We start from the raw sequence: 6,000 nt of genomic DNA, 5'->3' as shown, positions 1-6,000 counted from the left end.
ATTTTGTTGTGGACCATTTCGTGCACACCCCTACAGTGTATGGTGTATGCTATTGACCTGGTGAGACGCAAACAAGCTTCAGTCAAGTTTTGGAGCTGAATGCCTGAATTTGTTTACCAAACATGATTGGAAATGTGAATTGTTTCCATCTGCTGCCAGCTATTAGCACCTCATCCACCACTAATTTCTTGCAACATTTTTACCTTGCTTACCTTGCTGCAAATGTGTAAGCAGTGACTCATATGCAGTGCAAAGTTCTTTGCATGTTGCAGTGGAATATGTGGACTATGCAGTGGAATATGTGGACTATGAATATGTGCAAGAGTGCTCTTTGCAGTATTTATTATTATTATTATTATTATTATTATTTATTTATTTATTTATTTTATTTCCAGTATCTGTCCATCACACAACTGTATGCGTTTGTGAAAAGAGGGCTCTTGTATGATTGTGCGCACATTCTGTTATAACACACCAAGATCTTTGCGCTGTGTGTGAGCCATATATATAAAATAGTGATGGAAACAAACATGGAAATAAATTTTTGTATGGAAACAAACATGGCAATGTGCTCTTTGTAACACTAATTTTAGTACCCATTTTAATTCTACAGAACAATTAACATGGAAATCAAGCACAGAAAATTGAGATGGCTGGGTAAGGACAAGGGATTATAGGGAGTTGCCAAGTGGTATCAGAAAGGCAACACACAATTTGATTTGATGATGGATGCCAATCTCTTGACATATCAGAGGATTAGTCTGACATGTTGGGAGACTATGCCACCTCCAAGGCAACTTAGAATTCAGCAACTTTACAAACTGTAGTAAACTGCTGTCTAAAAATATGCCAATGTGTTCTGAGACAGGTTTCCGTATACTTTGCTTGATGACTGCAACATTGACTGATAACATCACTGATGTTAAGGATACAGTTCTTTGTCCAGCTTAGCAATATAGACAATTGGAACAGTGTTTAGTAACTCCACTAAAGTCAATTGTGTTCTGGATTCTGACTGCAGATCAACTGATCTACTAATCATACTACTCTTTTTGCAGAACTGGGCCGTTAAAGTGAATGCCTCTGCTTATAATGTGTGAACATTGTTTGTCAGTGCATAATAGCTGTCTTTAGAGTACATTTGTTTCCCAAGATTCAAGGCTTTAATTATTAGTTTTCATTTTTCCCCCAGGGATTTCTTTGCAAAATCCAGAATTCCAGTAAGTATAACTTTTTCATTGTTCCTAAGTTCTAGAGAGCAAAACAACTGAAAAACTTCAGGAGATGGCATGCCCTCACCCCTTACCTTCTTGGAGGCATCTGGTAGGCCACTGTGTGAAATAGGATTGTGGACTAAATAGGCCTTGGGCCTTATCCAGCAGGGCTATTCTTATGTTCTTAAGGCAGAGCCCATTACCTCAAATTTCCTTCTCAGCTGTAGACATTTTTCTAGTTCATTGGTTCCTTCAGGCCAGTGTCCTATGAAAAATGAAGCCACCATGTGAAGATTTGAAAAACAGCCTTCTGCTTTTCAAAAGTGAGTCTTTATTTTCACAGAGGAACACTACAAAACAAATTCTTACCTCCATGTGAAAACAGTGGTGGTAAATCTTCTGTACAAGGCCTTTGATTTTACCACCCAGTCAGTCCTTAGTGAATGTGCTATGGAAATCATAAGTCCATCACCAATATTCATATGCATCCCAAATTTCTAGATGTCTTCTATCAGTGTGTTTCACATTTTCTACCTTCAAAGATCCCTTTCTACACTAGCTTTTCTGCACAGGAAGTTACACATTTGCCATGGAACTCCTGCATACTGCCAGGGATTCTCAGGATAGGAAAGTAGGCTAGGGCACACACTTACTTAATACAATAACTTGCTGGCCAAGTGTGTTGGCTCTCACCGTTGTCCCACATAAATAGTGAGTGTGTCATGGAAGACTCACTAGTAGAACCTAATAAGTCCTCAAGGACCCCCAGGATCCTGCCAAATATGCTTTTTTTTTTTTTTACAACCCCCCTCCCCCCGCCACACACATCACCACCACAATGTCCTTGGAGAAATCCAAAGAATGGTATTCTCAGAATGGGACTCTTTTCCTACTTAATAAATCATGCATCTTCGAGCAAAATGTGTTCCATGTGTTCTCTCTGCTAAGGGAGGTGCACACACAAACATCCTTGGTGGGTACTTGATGAAGAGGGATGGTATGGTGGGATCCACTCGCTCAAACAGAACCTTTGTGGAAGGGCTGCATTTTCAAAGTTTTTTGTTTTTTTAAAAATCCATACTCTCCATGTTCAGCAGTTTTTGTAAAGACCTGTCCCATAGTTTCATACAAAGTAAGATCAGTAGAACAGAAATATTGTGTACATGACAACTATTATATTTACAGACAGAAAGCTTTTGAAGGCTTTGGTGCCCTCTTGTGTAAAGTTGTTATTTAGTCTCAGCTTTGCAATAGTTCTGTCCTTCATGGATTAGAATATATAGTCCAATTATGGCCCGAAACAAACAGTGATTTTGACATTTGGGAAAGGAACCCCTAAAATCACTATCAGGTTAGCACCCTCTGGAAGGTATCCTGGGTGGTATCCTGTGGGAGTGCTTAGTCAGACAGTTCTGGACTGACACAGGAGAAATGGGGAGGCTGTGGTAGCGATAATACATTACGAGCATATTGTATTGGATGTTAGCAGTAGTTATGGAAAATATTATCTTCTTTTGCAAGTTAAAGGGACTTGCAAAAGAGACTGGTCAAGTCAGGTACCAACCAGAGGGCCTATGGTTGACCCCCAAGACCCCAGAGCCTTTGGTGCCAGGAGGATGGTGGTAGGTTGGTTCCAGGATGAGGCAGTAGCACTAAGAGAATCACATGTCACAGCTGCCTCCTCTCATCCACCACTCCCTTATCTCAATATCAGCCTGTACAGGAGGAGCGGAGGTGGTTGTAAATGCACCACAGGTGCCATTCATTCTCACTCACCTTTCCCTGCTTCATCTCCCCCACCTGTGTGTGTTTACACAGGGCATGTGGGCTGCTTATTTGCTGGGGTTGGGGAACATGGGCAAATGAGCAGCCCACGCACCTGGGGTTAGCACGGTGGCAGGGGAGGCAAGGCAGAATGAGGCAGTCAGGGTGGGGATAGGTAAGGGGGGGGGGAAGCCACACATCTGTACTTGTTTACCGCCCTCCTGTTCTACCCTTATAGGCCACTACAGTTTCTTCCACAAACAGTTTAAAAAACAACAAAAAAACAACCCAACAGGGTCAAATAAATTTAGGTATTCTCATGCTACCTGAGCTGATTTGGTAATGTCTCCAAAGCACTTGCTACTTATTAAATACAAAGTAGCTATCTGATTGGTCTTGGGCAGTCAAGCTTCCTTTCCCAGGAGCATTTTCCCATGGAAATTCTGTGCTGCATTGCAAGTTGTGAGAAACAGACGTAGCCAGATTATGTTAGTCATGACTAAGTCCCAGTAAAATTAATGGGACTTCAATTAGTAAACTTGTCTCATTGATTTCAGTGGTGCTTAGTCATGACTGACCAGTCACTTTTAAATGTTAAAATCAGGACATAAATTAATTTCTCAGCTGCTCCCAATAAATGATTTCATATACTGCCTCAGCAGATGTGCTCCATAGCTGTGCACGCAGCCCTTCCTGCTAAGTTGCACTGACTTTATTAGAGCGCCTAACCACCTGTGAAGGTGTTGGCTTGTGTGGTAAAATACAGATTTAGCTCCCAGATTAACCTTCATAGAAGTCTATGAGAATATGTAAGTTGGCCATCTGTTTTTGGTGTGTCAGTATACAATCAGCAGACTGAAGTGGTAAAGGTTTTCTTGGACTGTACAATTTCCAGCTGCAGATGGAAGGTAAAGTATCTGAGTGCTCCTGCACACAGAAAAATAGCATTTCAAGGTGGGGGGTGGTGGTGGCAGGGAGACTAGACCGAACATCTCTATGAAATGTAGTTTTCCAGCTGCAAGGAATTTTTTGTTGGGGAAGGATTGAAGCGTGAAACATCCCACATGTAGCTTGAAGTGGTAGAAGCCAGTAAAATGTTTATCATTTAGTTCTGCTGATTGTATAAATTGGTTTAAGAAGTTCTTCACCCGGGCAAAGTAGATAGGAACATAGGAAGCTGCCATATATGGAGTCAGACCATTGGTCTATCTAGCTTAGTATTGTCTTCACAGACTGGCAGCGGCTTCTCCAAGGTTGCAGGCAGGAATCTCTCTCAGCCCTATCTTGGAGAAGCCAGGGAGGGAACTTGAAACCTTCTGCTCTTCCCAGAGCGGCTCCATCCCCTGAGGGGAATATCTTCCAGTGCTCACACTTCTAGTCTCCCATTCATATGCAACCAAGGCAGACCCTGCTTAGCTATGGGGACAAGTCATGCTTGCTACCACAAGACGAGTTCTCCTCTCCAATTGAGATAGTAGCTCAATGGGTTATGCTAGAAGTGTGAGTGATACAAAGAATGGCAGCAGAACTAATATTGAGTTCTCTTCCACTTCATTATAACGTTCAAGTGCAGTTATCCACCTTGTGGTGTAATCATGCCCAGAGGTGCACCTAGGTGACTTTGGAGCCTGGACCTAAAGGCCTTTGGAGGTCTCCCCCGCCCACTGCAAGTTAAGCATCATTTTTTAACACATGGGTTCTTGAGGGCACAAACCACACCATCTAGGACTGACTAAAGATAATTTGGGGGCCCCCAGGGGGTGTGGAGGCCCTGAACTTCGGCCCCGAAGTCCAGGGGTAAAAGCACCTCTGATCATGCCATGTGATTCCTAGGGCTTCCAGTGGCAGCCAGAAATGTAGATTGGGGGCAGTGGAACACAGCATAATAATGTCATGCATAACTTGTGCCTAAATAGGGTAGTGAGGAAGAGCTCAACACAGGACTGCCATTTTCAGCAACAGTCTTGTACTGAGCATAACATTTAGTTTTGCTGTAAGAGGTTCTTTCTCAGACCTGTAAAATGTGGTTTGGCTTGTAGTTTATGCCACCTTGGACTATTATTGTCCAAGTTAGTTTTGATCCTCCTTTTCCACTTAAAGAATGCCTAAGTTAGCTATCACTCAGAACACAGTATAAAAACGATGTAACAGAAAATAGCACCAATCATTTCAAAAAATGGCAAAATAATAGGAAAGGGCAAACACCACCCAAAGGCTTGTCTAAATAGAAATATGTTTAGATGCTGGGGGAAAGCAAGAAACATGGGTGTCAAGTAGTAGGGAGTTCCACATTATATCTTTCATGGTACAACAGAGAAGGCCCCCTCACATGGTCCTGTAACAGAAGGTGGTGGGACATGCAGGAGGACTTCACCAAATGACCTCCATGACCATGTAGATTCATTTAAGGGGAGCAGGGGGAAACAGTTCTTCAGGTATCATGGACCTGCTTAAGGCTTTGAAATATTGAGGCTTTTCTCACGATTGCGCAAAACAGGGCCAAGGGAACCTGGCCTGGTTTCGCACAGTCATGTGCTGCAATGGGAGCTGCGTGGCCCCCGGCAGCAAACCTCCCTAAATCCCCTCTTAAACAAGGGTAGCGGAGCGCGCACTCTGCTAACCCCGTTCTTCTGATTGTGAGTCGGCACAGTGAGGCTCCGTGCCATGGTGACTCATGAGGAGACCCCTGACTGCGAGGCTACAACCAGCCTCACAGTGATGGGGGAATCCCCAGGATGCCCTGTGCACTTCTGGAGGCTGGGCAGCCCCCGATCCCCGCAGCCTCCAATGACTCTGTGATGGAGCCGGTAATTGTGTGGGAGGCTGATCCGGCCACCCAGAGAGGGCTGGATGCACGTGTTCAACAGGAGCCGTGTGGCCCCAGGCAGCAAACCTCCCTAAATTCCCCCTTAAATGAGGTTAAGGGGTCATGCCTGCTCTCCCCACCAAACGGCTTCCAGCTCTCCACACTGCTCGTGAGGAGAGCCTTATTGGCTTTGCTGGCACCTTGCTCAGGTGCACC

At 43.9% G+C, this 6,000-nt stretch overlaps 1 protein-coding gene across 1 annotated transcript in view; it reads left to right on the top strand.

Annotated features, from left to right (window-relative positions):
* The first annotated feature begins 1,148 nt into the window (after positions 1–1,148).
* IL17REL (interleukin 17 receptor E like) overlaps positions 1,149–6,000 on the top strand; it is a 34,927-nt gene continuing 30,075 nt past the window's right edge. The window contains exon 1 of the mRNA XM_053256224.1: positions 1,149–1,220. The gene's annotated coding sequence lies outside the window, so the exon portion shown is untranslated. The remainder of the gene's footprint in view (positions 1,221–6,000) is intronic.

This window comes from Hemicordylus capensis, chromosome 5 (genome assembly GCF_027244095.1).
Source record: "Hemicordylus capensis ecotype Gifberg chromosome 5, rHemCap1.1.pri, whole genome shotgun sequence".
Classification (NCBI taxonomy): domain Eukaryota; kingdom Metazoa; phylum Chordata; class Lepidosauria; order Squamata; family Cordylidae; genus Hemicordylus; species Hemicordylus capensis.
Note: the sequence above shows the minus strand (reverse complement) of the source record. Positions and strands in the feature narration are given on the sequence as shown.